Source organism: Heterodontus francisci, chromosome 13 (genome assembly GCF_036365525.1).
Source record: "Heterodontus francisci isolate sHetFra1 chromosome 13, sHetFra1.hap1, whole genome shotgun sequence".
Classification (NCBI taxonomy): domain Eukaryota; kingdom Metazoa; phylum Chordata; class Chondrichthyes; order Heterodontiformes; family Heterodontidae; genus Heterodontus; species Heterodontus francisci.
Genome location: NC_090383.1, coordinates 90,241,481 through 90,259,905, shown reverse-complemented (window position 1 = coordinate 90,259,905; position 18,425 = coordinate 90,241,481).

Genomic DNA, 18,425 nt, shown 5'->3' with positions numbered 1-18,425 from the left:
TACTCACCTATATTCAGTTACAGGAAGGTTTAAATGGCAGAGATATGACTTGATAATGCCATCAGGACATACACACCATTTTAACCACTAAGGCTCACACAATCTGGAAAAGTCAACAAAAACTGACAGCTGCAAGGACCCTGGACACCAATTCCTACCCAGAATTAAAAGCAGTCTATTTGTCTCTCTCAACCTTACCCTTCATTCTCCTTGTGCCTTTCTCTCTGTCGTCACACTGTACATGACCAGGTGCAAAGAATTCTTCATGACAATGCCAAATTTACTGAAAATTATCACAACATCTTCATTCTTGGGCATTCTGTCCTCCTTGTGCTCTTCATGGAGGATAGCTAAGTCAACAAATAGCTTGTGACAAGATATGACTCTTGTTACCATGGATAAAGACCTTCCTGAGTAAGACGGTGTGTCTTTAGGAAGGCTGCCCTCCTCCCCCTCATGTACCATGGGAGCATTGACATTTTCTGCAACTGAAAGGAAAGAAAGGGCCAAGGTCAGCTTTTAGCATAAAGAGAGAGCAGAGAAAGATGTCTGGCTGCTGAAAGCGGCTACAGTTTGTCATGCAGTGTGCATTAAACAAGATAGAAGCTAGATGGGAAAAAGAGGACAAGTGCAAGGAAATCCTTCAACACATCTCCGCCAGCATTTCCACTCACCATGGCCATTCCTTGCATGCTGCCCACCAGGTTGAAGACCTGCTGCTGCAGTTGGAAAGGATGTGGAGGAGGCGTTGAGCTCCTCCAGTCTCCATCTCCCTGTCTTGCTAGTTGTAATCTTGTGAGCTGTTTTCACAATGTGCCTATCAGGGTTGGATAGTGCGGATATTGTTTGCAAGCAGTGAGGTGCAGGAAGTGAGAGTTCCAATGGCACTGAGAGTAAGAGGCACAGAGGAGGGGGAGAATGATGTGGAGTTTACTGTGGCACAGTGATTGAATGAGAGCAAAGGGAAGGGGAGAGAAGTGGTCTGAGCAGTGGGATTAGCTGTGGTGCAGATGTGAGGACAGTGTAATTGACCTGAGAACTAGGATTCTTCTCTTGATAACCCTGGTGAGGTCATTAAACTTCTTTCAGCATTGTAGCCAGGTCCTCCTTGCATTCATCTCTACAGCCATCTCTTCACATTGATATCGAAGGTGCTGTCTTGAGGGCTTTCTACTCGCTGTTGGGCGGTCCTTACTCCCTCCTTCTTTTGATCATCTGCACAAGGGATCTTGAAGCTCCATCAGACAATCTGGTGTACTATCTGCAGCTCTTGCAGCCATTTATGCTGTTAGAAAATGTTTCCTGCTCCCTCCAGTTACAGTTCACCTCCCCTTTAAGAGGTGCAAGTTGCTATTAAATGGCATCAGTGATGCCTAATTTCACTCCCCCCATCCCCCAATCATTCCCCAACAGGTGCACAACCAATAAGCAGCCTCAGTAACACTGTCTGTACATCTGTATAATGATAATGCCCTGTTAGTGGACAACAAATGTAAATAAATAATATTAATGGTGCTGCAGAATAACTTGGATTGAGTGCTCATGCCTTCACTCCAGATTCTTGAGCACAATCCCCTAGTCTGATACTCCGATATAGTACTGATGGTGCTGCAATGTTGAAACTTCCATTTTTGTGGATGCTCTGTTAAGGGCTCTGTCTGCCCTCTCAGGCAGATGTAAAAGATCTCACAAGATTATTTGAAGAAGAGCAGAGGGGTTCTTCTGGAATACTGACCTATATATATCCCTGAACCAACATCACTAAAACAGATTATCTAGTAATCACCACATTGATGTTTTTGAGAGCTTTGTGCTCAAATTGGCTGCCACGTTTCCTATGTCGCAACAGTGATGACACTTCTAAAGTACTTAATTGGCTGTAAAGCGCATTGGGATGTCCTGAGGCCGTGAAAGGCGATATATAAATGCAAGTCATTCTCTTTTTCTTTTACCCCACCTACTGGAGAAGTGTTGAGAGCTGTAATTGGCAATATTTTCAACAATCTGTGCAAGATTACACATGTATAGTTGTGTGTCTGTTGTTGGTAATGTTGTGGAATCAACTTGGAACATAAACAGAGGAGGCTGCACAGCATTGGGAGCTGCAGCAAACCATTGAACTGCTTCAAGGTGAAGAGGATACAAAAGGGAAGAGGAGGAAAATAAAAAGGTCAATAATAAGCTGGAGAAAAATAGACTGGAAACCTCAATCGATCACAGTGACGTTTTATTGCAGGACTCCTAACTTTACATTTTTGTTTCAGTATGAGGCTTGTTTCTATAATTTCTAGCGTTTTGAGTAAGAAAACTACACCTGACTGGAAATAATATTAATATATAATGAACTTTGAAAAAGAAATATCGGTGACCTATTTGATACTCATTTTTTGACTAATAGGTTCTGAGGAGGGGGTGTTTTCCAGCCATTGAAAATTACCAGTGAAAGAAAGCGGCTGGTGACTGTAGCTAGCTGTGGCCGGGCTCTTGCTTACTCTTAGTTCAAGGTGGAAACAGTGTGTATATTTTGTTTTGATTCTACTGACACAATGATGTCATTTATTTATAAAGCCTGATACTAACCTCGTGCTAGGAAAGAAGTTTTACTGTTTAACTGAGTATTCCATTCTTACCTCAGCTCTTTTTACAACACTTTACATAGTCATCCTTAGATCTGAAGGTACTTGTGGCTTTGATGTCAACATACAAAGTCACAGTTGTGGGAGGCCATTCAATGCATGTTAGCTCATTCAATCCAGCATAAAAATAGTTACAGTCCCTCCATCGTGTCATCTAACTGTATCTTGAATGAACATATTGTTGTCACCTACAATACCCTACTTTAAGGTCTATTTCACATGTCATCACACTTTGTGTGGAAACCGTTTTCCTGACAATTATCCCAAACTTTCCTTTTACCAGTTTTGACCTATGCCTCCTTGTCCTAGTATACTGACACACCTTAAAGTAGTGTTCCAGGTTATCATAGAATGTTTCAGCAAAGGAACAAGCCAATTTGACCCATCAAGTCTGTGCCTGTGTTTTTCTCATAATCTAATTCCACTCCTCTACTCACTTCCTGCAGCCTTTAATATTCCTCGTTTTCAAACAACTATCCAATTGCCTTTTAAAAGAATTAATGGACTCTGATTCTCTGGTTTGTAGCAGAGAATTCCACAATCTAACCAGTGTAAAGATTTTTAAAACATTTTTCCTTTTGTATTTTAAATTTGTGTCACTAGCTCACCAGCCACAGGAGACTATCTGTCACTATTTACCTGACTACAACTCTTCATAATCTTGGTGACCTCTATCCAGTAAGCCATACCTGCTCAGCTCTGGTAAACAAAATGGCTCAACTCTTCTCAAGTCTTCCCTTGTAACCGTGGGGGAGATTTTCATCTGCCCATTGCCATGTTCCTGTTCGAAAATGGGGTGGTACGCAAACAAAAATCTACAACCAACTTTACTGCTCATCGGCAACCTGAGGCCTGCGGGCCTTAAAATGGATGGCCAACCAGCCCGCCCGAAACAGGTTGGAGCCTTTATTTAAATATTATAGGTTGTAGGATCTCATTGTAATTTTCAAATACTAATGAGCGGAGTGTACGCCGCATACACTCTCTGCCCAGTGGCAGTGAATGTAGAGTGTCAGTCAGAATGAATGCTCCTCCTGGCCTCCAAAAATCAATGCTGGGAGCACATACCCAGAAATTGTGCATGTACAGCTTATGATTTTTTGTTCCCCAATGGATGGAGAATCCTGATGGCCCCACCAAATGTGCTGCTGGTACACCAAGACATTTATCAGGAGCGCAAATTTGTGAAATCTACAGAAAATGCTGGAAATACGAGGTAGGTCAGGCAGCATCTTTGGAGAGAGAAACGGAGTTAATATGTTTCAGGTCGACGACCTTTCATCAGAAAAAGTTAGAGATGTAACAGATTTTAAGCAAGTACGGAGGCAGGAAAAGAGGTGGTGGGGAGAACAAAAGGGGAGGTCTGTGATAGGGTGGAAGAAAGCACAAATTAAATGACAAAAGGGATGATGGTGCAAGGCATAAGGGGGTAATCAACGTTCCTTCTAAGCTATGTGAGTGCAGCAGTCCAGAACTTATCACACGGGGAACAAACAGGCTGCGCGCTAGAAGTGGTCCCTTTAAGATGTGCAAATGTGCAGTTGCATGGAAATCTTAAAGGGACCGTGTGGAGCAACAAACAGCGAAGGGAAATTAGAAGGAACATTGGTAATGGGACAAGTAAAAGAAAAAATGTGTCTGGGGACGTGTAAATGGAAAGTTGAATCACTACGGCTGCCATTCAGAAACAAAAAAACAAAAAACAATTTAAAAATGAGGGCAGAGGTTATGATCTGAAATTGTTGAACTCAGTGTTGAGTGTGGAAGGCTGTAAAGTGACTAATCGAAAGACAAGGTGTTGTTCCTCAAGTTTACATTGAGCTTCATTGGAACAGTGTAGGAGGCTGAGGAGAGAGAGGTCGGAGTGGGATTGGAGCGGAAAATTAAAGTAACAGGCAACTGGAAGCTCAGAGCCAGGCTTGTAGACTGCATGAAAGTGTTCCACAAAGTGGACACCCAATTAATCTGCGTTTGATCTCCCCAGTGTAGAAGAGACCACATCGTGAGCAATGAACACAATAGACTAAATTGAAAGAAGTACAAGTAAATCGCTGCTTCATCTGGTAGAAGTGTTTGGGGCATTGGATGATGAGAAGGGCAGATTTTGCATCTCCTACACTTTCATGGGAATGTGTCATGGAAAAAGGAGAGGGTGTTGAGGGTGATTGAGGAGTGGACCCAGCTATAACAGAGGAAACATCCCTTCGGATTGCTGAAAGGAGAGGTGGGGGGAAATGGCGGAGGATTATCCATTGAATGTGGGGGCTGGTGGGGTGGAAGGTGAGGACAAGGAAAACCCTATCGTTGTTCTGCAAGATGGAAGGAGAGGATGAAAGCTGAAGTGTGGGATTTTGAATGGACATGATTGAGGGCCCTGTCAACCATGGTGGGGGAAATCCTTAGTTGAGGAAACAGGTAGACTATTGGAAGCATTAGTATGGAAGGTTGCATCGTCAGAACTGATGTGACATTCCAGAGAAACTGGGAGAATGGAATAGAGTCCTTACAGGAAGTGTAGTCAAGGTAACTGTTGGAGTCAGTGGACTTATAGTGGATATTGGTTGATAGCTTAATTCCAGAAATGGAGGCAGAGAAGTTGAGGAATGGAAGCGAAGAGTCAGAGATGGACCATGCAAAGGCAAGAGAAAGGTGGAAATTAGAAGCAAAGTTGATGAAATCTTCTGGTTCAGAGCAAGAGCAGGAAATGACACCAATATAGTCAGCAGTGTTGCAAAAAAAAGAGGAGAGGGAGTGGACCTGAGAAGGACTGGAACAAAGAATGTTCCACATATCCCACTAAAGGGAAGGCATAGGAACGGCTATATGGGTTCCCATAGCAACACCATTTATTTAGAGGAATTTAAAGGGAAACATGTTCAATGTGAGAACAAGTTTAACTAGGCGGAGACAGGCGGTGGTGGATAGGGACTAATTGAGGCTCCATTCAAGGAAGAAATGGGGAGCCTTCGGAGAATCCTGGTGGGGGATGGTGGTGTAGAGAGATTGGACATCCATGGTGAAAAGGAAACCGTTAGGGCCAGGAAACTGGAAACTGTTGAAGTGGTGAATGTAGGTGGGAAGAGACTGGACAAGGGGAGAAAACATAGAATCGTGATGGGAAGAAATCAGTTCAGTGAGGCAAGATATGACTGAAATGAGGGTCTACCAGGGCAGTCATGTTTGTGGAAGTCAAGTTTATGGTCGAATCCTCATTTTAGCTTGTCAAATTTTGTTTGATAATCATTCCTGCAAAGCACTTGGGATGTTGTACTATATTAAAGGTGCTACATAAATGCAAGTTATTGTTTAACACGGTTGGCTCATAATGTTACAAGGTTTTCTTTAATGACAGATAGCCCCACTGTAATCTTCGCGAAGTATCAACCTAATTTGTAAAACAGGTTGAAGTAAAGGTAATGCATTTCCACAAGATTATATTGTTTATTCTCTTGAAAATGGAGAAACATTGATGCTGTAAATAGTGATCAAATATCCTCTATTCAACTGTCTTTTTGCCAATTTGAGGCCAAGTTTTTTTCAAGGTGTGATTTTTTTTTTTGCCTTTTCTTTTTTTAAACCTTTTGTGTGGTTGTATGGGGGAGGAGGGAGGAGATAGTTGAGATTTCAGCATTTCATTTTTGTTTCTCAATGTATCATTCTTTTCCTCACAAAAGCATCAAATTAAACCTTTTAAAGTAGTCATTGAAAGTGCAGACCTGGCTCTATTTTGTCTGTGATAATGCTAAAAAAGGGTGGAGCTCAACAAAAGACTGAACCTAATCAGGAATTGGATGCTCCACAGACATTCGGTGGACAGACAAGAGAGGCTGTGGAAGACAATAAGGTTGGAAGCAAAGTGGAAACACAAAGTTGGTAAAGGTATATGTAATGCCAGCTTCATGTCTTTTCCTATGTTGTAAAGCCTTGTTCTCACCTGCTATTTCTTCAAGATTAACTGTCAACGTGTGCACAGCTGAAAAAGCTCTTCCATGTTTCACATCACAAGAGGCTGTGTTAAGGAAAGTGTCAAGTGCATGGACAACCACCCAAGCCCTTTCAGGGCCACAACTGCCGATGTTTCTAAATCCACAATTCCCACCGCTTCATCACCAACTGCATCATGACATTTAACCTGCACAAACACCAGCTTGGAGACACCCACTCAGGATTGCCAACTTTGGCTGGACATATTCCTGGAGGTTTCATCACATGACCTCCTGCCTTCAATTGCCCTGCCCCCACATGCTTGTCATTGGTCACCTGACATGTCCATCATCACAGCACACCAGCTTCCTACGCCAATCAAAAAGTAAATAGACTCTTCATTCCCCAATTGGATGATTCTTGACTGTCAGGCCAAACGCCTGATCTTGTGTCCAATATTTTTATGACTAATAAACAAAAGCAGTAAAAGACAAATTTTTTGAAACACAAATTTTTTTACTCCCTTCTTCTCCTGGGTTGCTCGCAGCCCTATCCTGGAGATCAGTCTTCAATTCCTGGAGACTCCAGATAATCCTAGAGGGTTGGCAATGCTACACCCATTCAGAGGGCAGTCATTAGTGAGTCAAAAGGGTTTTCACTGGATGAAGCACTTAACATTACTGAGAATGTGGAACTGGGTGTGAAAGAGGAAGTGTGCCATTGTCCTGCTGGAAGTGGGCTGCAGGTCTTCAATCAACAGTTGGCATATCTCCCCAGTTAGGAGACAGGAACCATTTTCAGGTGCAGGCGAGAAACAGGCATACAGTGGCATATTGATTATGTTACTGGACTAGTAGCCCAGAGGCTTGAGTTCAAATCCTACCATGACGTCTGGGGATTTTCAATTCAGTTAATTAAATGAAACTGGAATTAAAATGCTCATATCAGTGATGGTGACCATGGAACTACTAGATTGTCAGAAAAACCCAAATAGTTTACTAATGTCCTTTAGGGAAGGAAATCTACCATTCATACCTGGTCTGGTCTACATGTGACTCCAGATCCACAGCAATGTGGTTGACTCTTAAATGCCCTCTGAAATGGCCTAGCAAGCCACTCAGTTGTATCAAAATTGCTACAACAGACTGCAGCAGTCCAAGAAGGTGGCTCACCACCAACTTCTTGAGGGCAATTAGGGATGGGCAATAAATGTCAGCAATGTCCACATCTTGTGGGTGAATAAATTTTTAAAAAGCCAGCAGTTGAAAATATGGCTTCTCAGTCTTTCAGCAAAAATTGACAAGGTGCAGATTAGTTAGTCAATCCGACGAGCTATGAATCAATTCACACAGTGAATTGGGGTGGCACAGTGGCGCAGTGGTTAGCACCGCAGCCTCACAGCTCCAGTGACCCGGGTTCAATTCTGGGTTCTGCCTGTGTGGAGTTTGCAAGTTCTCCCTGTGTCTGCGTGGGTTTCCTCCGGGTGCTCCGGTTTCCTCCCACATGCCAAAGACTTGCAGGTTGATAGGTTAATTGGCCATTATAAATTGCCCTTAGTATAGGTAGGTGGCAGGGAAATATAGGGACAGGTGGGGATGTGGTAGGAATGTAGGATTAGTATAAATGAGTGGTTGATGGTCGGCACAGACTCGGTGGGTTGAAGGGCCTGTTTCAGTGCTGTATAACTAAACTAAACACTTGCTCTCTGCTCTGCACCTCTGTGCTAGTCCTAATATTTTTGTTTTGTTGTAAACTTCCAATCTTAGTTGGTGGCTTGAGAAATGAGTCACATTTCTTTATTTTTCAAAGGGACCTCAATACCCACTGATGAAAAGCGACAGTGCTGAATGTAGATCAGGACAGCTGAAGCTGAGGTGTCAGGAAACTTTCACATGAGTACTGATCTTCAAACTCTTGAACAGGGTGTTATTTCCCTGAATTGTTTTAGGGGAAAATCTAGGCCATAATTTTTAATTCCAGTGAAAGGAACTAATGTGATTGTATCACTGACTGAATTCACATCCTACTCACTTAGAGAGTTCTGATCTCATTCTCATCCCCTGACTGAGTTGATAAGTGCACTATTTGATATAGAACTGAGTCAAATAGATCTAAAAAAACCAGTTTAATCCCCCGTCACCGACCCTCCCCCCACCCCCGCCCGGTTAGTTAGTTTATCTCAGCTGCGGTGCCAATGAGTGTGCGATAATTGTTCTTGGCACCTTTGGGCAAGTGAGCAGAAAAATCAACCAACATTCCTATCCCTGATTTCTGCTGAAAGGTGTCTGTTAGGTTAGATCAGAATTGAGTCGAATAGCTGATCAACAGTCACAGTCTAGGCTCATAGATTTTAAAAAGGTCACTTGGCTGAGGAACTGGTAGCAAACAGGTATATGTTGAACTTGACAGCAGCAAGGTTCAGGAATTCGGGGGTGGAAGTGGGAATGAGGGGAGGTGGGGTGGGTTATTTTTGAGGGGAAGGGTATAAGAAAGAACTTTGATTTCCTTTCCTGTTTTGTTTGGAGATTGTTCTTCCCTTTTATTTCTGCATTTTTGAGAATGTGATCAATTGTGTAGACTGCTGATTCCTTATTCCTCAGGGTGCAGCATTGCCAACACACTTTAATGGTTTATTGTAAGTACTGTTGTATATCAGCAATGCACAGTGTCCTGGCTGGCAGTTGAGGTCTGAAATGCTAAACACCTCTGGCACCCACTAACAAACAAAAACAGAAGAACCTCCCCCCCCCCCAACATAAAGTTGGAACACTGCTGAGAGTAATAACTGATAACAGAGTGATTTCAACACTGCGATCCATCTGCGAAGAACTAGCCATCATCATCCAATCTTAGGATTCAGATGACACTTACAAACCAGTGAACTTTGCCCTGGTGACTGTGACTTCATCTGCACTCATCACTTAGATTATATTCTTGGAAACGCTCTGGGGTTATCTGCCATTCTATTTTATACAGTGTTTCACACACACACACACACACATGTGTATAACATTCTGCCTTGATTATTCACTATAACAACAACAATGACAATAACTTGCATTAATGTCAATAAATATTCTAAAGTACCTTTCAAAAGTGTGAGCAGAGGACAGGCATGAAGCCAAAGAAGGAATTTTTGGAAAGGTGAGCAAAAACTTGGTGAAAGAGGCCAGTTTTAAACCTTAAACAAAGACAAAGGTGGAGAGGTGGAGGAGTCTGGGAAGGGAATTCCAGAGCATGGGGCGGAATAGCAGAAGGCAGATGGGGCGGAGGAAGTGGAGATGAAAAAAGGCTGGAGTCAGAGGAGCATAGAGTTCAGGCTGGGTTGTTGGTCTCTGAGGAGGGACAGAGAGACAGAGGGACAGGGGTGAGGCAATGGAGGGATTGAAACACAAGGATGAGAATTTTGAGTTTTCGGCATGGGGTGGGGGGTGGGGGGTGGGGAGCGGTAGTGGTGGTGGAGGTGGGGGTGCTGGGAGCCAGAGTAAGTCAGGGTTAATGGTCAAGCAGCACTTGAAGTGCGATAGGATCTGGGCAGCAGTGTTTCGGATGAGCTAAGGTTTATGGAGGGTAGAGGATGGAAGGCTAGGCAGGAGAGCATTGAATAGTTGGCTGCAAAATTCAGCTCCATAGTGCCTGTAGTTTCAGCGCTATGGATAGCGTTTTGGTCTCAAAATATCATCTCCACCCCGCACCCACACTTTGGGTGTGGCCACACCAGACACGATTTTTATTTATTCTTTCATGGGATGTGAGTGTCGCTGCCAAGACCAGAATTTGTTGCCCATCCCTAATTGCCCTTGAGAAGGTGATGGTGAGCTGCCTTCTTGAATCACTGCAGTCCATCTGGTGCAGCTACACCCACAGTGCTGTTAGAGAAGGGAGTTCCAGGTTTTTGACCTAGCAACAGTGAAGGAACCCCAATATAGTTCCAGGTCTAGATGGTGTGTGGCTTGGAGGAGAACTTGCAGGTGGTGGTGCTCCCATGCATTTGCTGCCCTTCTCTTTCTAGTTGGTAGAGGTCATGGATTTGGAAGGTGCTGTCTAAGGAGCCTTGGTGCATTGCTGCAGTGCATCTTGTAGATGGTATACACTGCTGCCACTGTACGTCGGTAGTGGAGGGAGTGAATGTTTGCGGATGGGGTGCCAATCAAGTGGGCCGCTTTGTCCTGAATGGTGTCGAACTTCTTGAGTGTTGTTGGAGCTGCACCCATCCAGGCAAGTGGAGAGTATTCCATCACACTCCTGACCTGTGCCTTGTAGATGGTGGACAGGCTTTGGGGAGTCAGGAGGTGAGTTACTCGCCGCAGGATTCCTAGCCTCTGACCCGCTCTTGTAGCCATGGTATTTATATGGCTACTCCTGTTCAGTTTCGTGTCAATGGTAGCCCCTAGGATGTTGATAGTGGGGGATTCAGCGATGGTAATGCCATTGAATGTCAAGGGGAGATGGTTAGATTCTCTCTTGTTGGAGATGGTCATTGCCCGGCACTTGCGTGGCGCGAATGTTACTTGCCACTTATCAGCCCAAGCCTCGATATTGTCCAGGTCTTGATGCATTTCTGCAAAGACTGCTGCAGTATCTGAGGAGTCACGAATCGTGTTGAACATTGTGCAATTATCAGCGAACATCCCCACTTCTGACCTTATGATTGAAGGAAGGTCATTGATGAAGCAGCTGAGGATGGTTGGGCCTAGGACACTACTCTCAGGACCTCCTGCAGTGATGTCCTGGAGCTCAGATGATTGACCTCCAACAACCACAACCGTCTTCCTTTGCACTAGGTATGATTCCAACCAGTGGAGGGTTTACCCCATGATTCCCATTGACTTCAATTTTGCTAGGTCTCCTTGATGCCATACTCGGTAAAATGTGCCTTGATGGCAAGGGCAGTCACTCTCACCTCACCTCTTGAGTTCAGCTCTTTTGTCCATGTTTGAACCAAGGCTGTAAAGAGGTCAAGAGTTGATGGCCATGGTGAAACCCAAACTGAGCAGGTTATTGCTAAGCAAATGCCGCTTGATAGCACTGTCGACGAGAGCTTCCATCACTATATTGTTGATCGAGAGTAGACTGATGGGGCGGTAATTGGCCAGGTTGGACTTGTCCTGCTTTTTGTGTGCAGGATATACCTGGGCAATTTTCCACATTGCAGGGTAGATGCCAGTGTTGTCGTTGTACTGGAACAGCTTGGCTAGGGCTGTGGCAAGTTCTGGAGCACAGGTCTTCAGTACTATTGCCGGAATATTGTCAGGGCCCATAGCCTTTGCAGCATCCTGTGCCTTCAGTTGTTTCTTGATATCACACGGAGTGAATTGAATTGGCTGAAGTCTGTTATCTGTGATGCTGGGAACTTCAGGAGGAGGCCGAGATGGATCATCAACTTGGCACTTCTGGCTGAAAATTTTGCAACTGCTTCAGCCTTATCATTTGCACTGATGTGCTGGGCTCTCCCATCATTGAGGATGGGGATATTTGTGCAGCCACCTCCTCCTGTTAGTTGTTTAATTGTCCACCACCATTCACGACTGGATGTAGCAGGACTGCAGAGCTTAGATCTGATCCGTTGGTTATGGGATCGCTTAGCTCTGTCTATCGCATACTGCTTATGCAGTTTGGCACACAAGTAGTCCTGTGTGGTAGCTTCACCAGGTTGACACCTCATTTTGAGGTCTGCCTGGTGCTGCTCCTGGCATGCCCTCCTGCAATCGTCATTGAACCAGGGCTGGTCTCCTGGCTTGCTGGTCGTGGTAGAGTGGGGAATATGCTGGGCCATGAGTTTACAGATTGTGGTTGAGTACAGTTTTGCTGCTCCTGGTGGCCCACAGCGTCTCATGGATGCCCAGTTTTGCGTTGCTAGATCTGTTTGAAATCTATCCCATTTAGCATGGTGGTAGTGCCACACAACACGATGGAGGGTATCCTCAATGTGAAGGTGGGACTTCACCTCCACAAGGACTGTGTGGTGGTCACTCCCACCAATACTGTCATGGACAGATGCATCTGCGACAGGCGTGTTTGCCCTGGATCACTGGCATCCAGGAGCTCCCACATGCTGCAGCTGTGACACATCACCTGTCCTGCCATCCTTCATGTATTTTAATTAACTACTTAATTATTTTATTCAATTATTTATTTTTTATTTTCCTTTTGTTTGTCTATTTTATTAAGCTTACCACGACTTCCTTTACTATGTTAAACATTAAGATTAGAATGGACCTTAATCACTTACCAGATACTCACCAAACAGAAAGCTTCTTCCCAAACCAATCAACACCGGCTTGCCTGTGATGTTTGATGCTATGTTTGATTTAAATTAAATTAAATTAAAAGCTTACCTGTATACCCACTCCGGTGACTCTCTGTTTCCCTGTTGATTGTGACGTCACTCTGATGCCACTTTTCAATTTTTCCCTACTCCGCTCCTGCTGGTCCTCTCTCTCCACTCCCACCGTGCTCCTCTCCCTCTCTGCTCCCACCGTACTCCTCTCCCTCTCTGCTCCCGCTGTGCTCCTCTCTCTCTCCTCTCCCGCCGTGCTCCTTTCTCTCTCTCTGCTCCCGCCACATTGTCGGGTAGGTGCCAGTGTTGTAGCTCTCCTAGAACAGCTTGGCTAGGGGAATGGCTATACTGGAGAACAAGCCTTGAGTACTGTAGCTGGGATGTTGTCAGAGCCCGTAACTTTTTTGTCCAGTGCCTTCAGCCATTTCTTGATATCATGTGTAGTGAATTGAATTGTCTGAAGACCGGCATTTGTGATGCTGGGGACCTCAGGAGGAGGCCAAGATGGATCATCCATTTTGGAGAGTCTACTAGTATGGGTGTTAGGAGCGTGCACCAGAAATAAGCAGAGTAGGTAGATTGTGACGTCAGTCAGCGTGCAATGCTGATTTAATGCCAGTACTGCCATTTTCAACCTCACCGCTCCCGCTAACATCCTCTCTTAAACCATGCATTCAGCAGCAGGAAAGAATCCCCACCAGTGTTATTTAATGGGATCATTGACCACTCTCAGGTTACAATGTCACACTCACGCAGTACGAATTTATAAACTATAAATATGAATTTATGAAGTGTAAATCCGAAACGGACACTTTCCTGCAAAAGAAAATGGAGTTGAGAGGTCAGGTGACCTTTTCATTCCCGCCAATACACATGGAACTGCAAGAACCCCAAGCTAATGCTCATGTCTCTACAGGTCTTGGCGAAGTTATTAAAATGCAAACAGCCTTTCTGGACATATCTTTGAGAAGTCCTTAAAATTCAAAAGACCTTTCTTCTGGTAATGGCTGCATTTCTCCAAATAATTAAAAGAAAACTGAGTTCACAATATCTTGCAGATTCTATGACTCCAAACTTGAAAACCAGTAAATGTGTGTGAAAAACTCTATTTTATCATAATGGTATGTGGATGAGTGATACCCGGATTCCATTGTCTAACAATGGTCTAACCATCAGAAACTATTTATGAAGACAACAGAAAGAATTGCTTTGGGCACAAGACAGAAACTAGGTTTCTAATAAGGAATATTCTGAGCAGACAGACAGAAACATCTATGCTGGTGAAGAGAAAGGACCCTGGCGAAAACCACCAGCATTAAGCCACATGTAGGCAGAAACTTGAGCTGGTCTTGAACGCTCAACCTGAGGAACCATACTAGGACTTCGCCTTTGAAGCTTGATTGAAGTATAACAAGAGAAATCTGCTACTGCAAATGTGCAACAACAGAGAATCTGTCCTCCTAAACCTACAGAACTTTTTTCAGTGGACAAAAAGAGATTACGGGCCTGCATCATTTCAAGTCTTCACCCCGGGAAAAAACAAATGTAACAGAGAACTCTTGAAATCATAAGACCTAAATGCATGCTCCCTTTATAAGCACAATCTTTTCTTGAGTGTATGTATATCAGTATAAGTGTCAGAGTGGGTGTTGTTGCATATATTCGGGTGTTGAACAATAAACATTTATCTTTCTTTTAAAATTACAAGAAAACCTGTAATTTGTCTGTACCTGGCAGTTAAAGCATTCAGGAGCTTAAACACTTTTTTTAAAACATGCTGTCTTTGGCTATTTATTTAGAGATACAGCACTGAAACAGGCCCTTCGGCCCACCGAGTATGTGCCGACCAACAACCACCCATTTATACTAATCCTACATTAACCCCACATTCTCTACCACATCCCCACCATTCTCCTACCACCTACCTACACTAGGGGCAATTTACAATGGCCAATTTACCTATCAACCTGCAAGTCTTTGGCTGTGGGAGGAAACCAGAGCACCCGACGGAAACCCACGCAGACACAGGGAGAACTTGCAAACTCCACACAGGCAGTACCCAGAACTAAACCCAGGTTGCTGGAGCTGTGAGGCTGCAGTGCTAACCACTGCGCCACTGTGCCGGCCAATTGAGAGGTGAAAAGGGGAAGCCATCCTCTCAGCTCTCCGTAACAGACTGGGGGCTCGTCCGGGATCTGAAACATTAGATTAAACAAGTGAATTGGAAACGGGAGATAAATCGATCACTAAAATTGTTAAAGAAAACAAATCAGCAGGTTTTCTCATATTTTTACGATGATAAACACTTAAGACATGACTGCATTCACGCCAAAGCGTTTGTAGAACAGGAGTGATTTTCTTGGGTGCACTAAAAGCTGTAGCTGACCAGGTGGGAGCAAGTTTAAGGCCGAAAGCAAGGTCCTTAAAACTCTTGCTAGCCATTTTGATATTGACCCAGAAACGGAAGAATAGGCATGGAACCTGAGACTGACAAAGTTGTATTAGCTAGAATTCAAATGGAAAGAGAAATTACCATGCGAGGAATGGAACTGAAGCTTCAAAGGGACAAAGAGCAAAAAGAAATGCAAATGGAAAAAGAGGAAAGACAAATGAAAAAGAGAGAGGCAAGGCAATTTGAGCTAGATAGGGAAAGACTGAAATTACATAGTATGGGTGCCACTAGCAATTCAAACACTGATCCTAATTCAGAGCAAAGCTTTGATTTCCTGAAACATTCATGATTTGTGGAAAAATTTAATGATGTCATGGTCGAATCATACCTTTATCTCATTTTGAGAAAATTGCTTCTAGGTTAAAGTGGCCAAAAGAGTCTTAGACTCTCCTTTTATGAGGTGAATTAGTGGGAAGAGCCTGTGAAACTTACTCCATGCTATCAGAGGAAAGTTCTTTAGATTATGAGCAAACCAATAGTGCTATTTTAAATGCCTATGAGCTAGTCCCTGAGGCATACAGACAAACATTCAGGAATACTCGGAAAAGGCCTGTCCAAACCTTCATCGAATTTCAGCGAGGTAAAGGCATGGCTTTTGATTGCTAAAATCCTCGTATGAGAATTTACGAGAAGTGATTCTATTAAAGGAATTTAAAAATAGTATCCTGATTAATATGAAGCTCCATATTGAGGAACAAAGGTCTCAAAGGTGAGGGATGCTGCTGTAATGGCAGATGATTACAAACCTTTTAATCAGGGAAAACCCTTCCTAATAATCCCCAGAGGTCTGGGAAAGTCAGAAAGTGGGAGACCAATAGGCAATGGGGTGTTAGTGAAAGGGAGAACACATACTTTGGTTCTGTCTTCACAAAGGAGGACACAAATAACCTCCCAGAAATGTTAGGGAACCAAGGGTCTAATGAAAAGGAGGAACTGAAGGAAATCAGTATGAGTAAAAAAATTGTGCTAGGGAAATTAATGGGGTTAAAGGCTGACAAATCCCCAGGACCTGATAATCTACATCCCAGAGTACTAAAGGAAGTGGCCCTGGAAATAGTGGATGCATTGGTGGTCTTCTTCCAAAATTCTATAGACCCTGGAGGGTAGCAAATGTAACCCCACTATTTAAAAAAGGAGGGAGAGAAAAAACGGAATTACAGGCCAGTTAGCCTTACATCAGTAGTGGGGAAAATGCTAGAGTCTATTATAAAGGATGTGATAGCAGAACACCTGGAAAGCATAAACGAGATTGGACAAAGTCAGCATGGGTTTATGAAAGGGAAATCATGCTTAACAAATCTACTAGAACTTTTTGAGGATGTAGCTGGTAGAATAGATAAGGGAGAACCAGTGGATGTGGTGAATTTGGATTTTCAGAAGGCTTTTGATAAGGTCCCACATAAGAGGTTAGTGTGCAAAATTAAAGCACATGGGATTGGGGGTAATATACTGGCATGGATTGAGAATTAGTTGACAGATCAGAAACAGAGAGTTGGAATAAATGGGTCTTTTTCTGGGTGGCAGGCAGTGACTAGTGGGGTACCGCAGGGATCAGTGCTTGGGCCCCAGCTATTTATAATATATATTATTCATGACATATATTCATGACTTGGGTGAGGGAACTAAATGTAACATTTCCAAGTTTGCAGACATCACAAAGCTGGGGGGGGGGGCGTGGTGCGGAATGTGAGCTGTGAGGAGGATGCAAAGAGGCTCCAATGTGATTTGGACAAGTTGGGTGAGCGGGCAAATGCATGGCAGATGCAGATTAATGTGGATAAATGTGAGGTTGGTTGTAAAAACAGAAAGGCAGATTATTATCTGAATGGTGATAGATTGGGAAACGGGGAGGTGCACCAGTCGCTGAAAGCAAGCATTCAGGTGCAGCAAGCAGTTAGGAAGGTGAATTGTATGTTGGCCTTCATTGAAAGAGGATTTGAGTACAGGAGCAAGGATGTCTTACTGCAGTTATACAGGGCATTGGTGAGACCACATCTGGAGTATTGTGTGCAGTATTGGTCTCCTTATCTGAGGAAGGATGTTCTTGCCATGGAGAGAGTGCAAAGGAGATTTACTAGGCTGATTCCTGGGATGGCAGGATTGACGTATGAGGAGAGATTGGGTCGACTAGGCCTGTATTCACTAGAGTTTAGAAGAATGAGTGGGTATCTCATAGAAACCTATAAAATTCTAACAGGACTAGACAGGCTAGATGCATGGAGGATGTTCCCAATGGCTGGGGACTCCAGAACCAGGGATCACAGTCTCAAATAAGGGGTAAGCCATTTAGAACTAAGATGAGGAGAAGTTTCTTCACTCAGAGGGTGGTGAACCTGTGGAATTCTCTACCTCAGAAGGCAGTGGAGGCCAAGTCATTAAATATATTCAAAAAGGAGAGAGATATATTTCTTAATGCCAAAGGGATCAAGGGATATGGGGAGAAAGCAGGAACAGGGTACTGAATTAGGCGATCAGCCATGATCTTTTTTGAATGGCGGAGCAGGCCCGAAGGACTGAATGGCCTACTCCTGCTCCTGTTTTCTATGTTTCTATGAGAATGGAAGTGAGAAAGTGGGGAGCCCTCCACAGGTCAGGAAGGAAGGTGTAGAGAGTAGGAATGATTCCCGAAGATCCGTTTGTTCCCACTGTAGCAAAGCAAGGCACATGAAAGCTGACCACTGGAAATTGAAGGGTAAGCCAGTGGGTTTTGTTGGGGTTCACAAGGCCAATCCAGGAAAGGGTGCCCTAACAGTTGGCATGGCAGACAAGTCCATGGCCCGAACCACAGTGAGTGCCTCCTCTCGGAATACTGCCATGGGTGTGGTAGAAACAGACAAAATTCCCGAGGGTTACCAGGGTTTTGTCTGCAAGGGAAAGGTGTCCCCGTACCCCTCTAATGAGACGAGAAAGTCTAATGCCCTGCTCAGTGATACAGGGGCCACTCAATCATTACTGCTGAGTAGAGACTTGACCTTCCTACCAGAGGGCTCGGTGAATGCGAAGGTTCTGCTAAAAGGCACTGAAGGCAAGTACATGTCCATACCCCGATACTGGGTCCATTTACAGTCTCTGGACCAAATATTGTAGGGATTATCCCTAGTCTGCTTGTGGCTGGAGTAGATTTGCTGTTGGC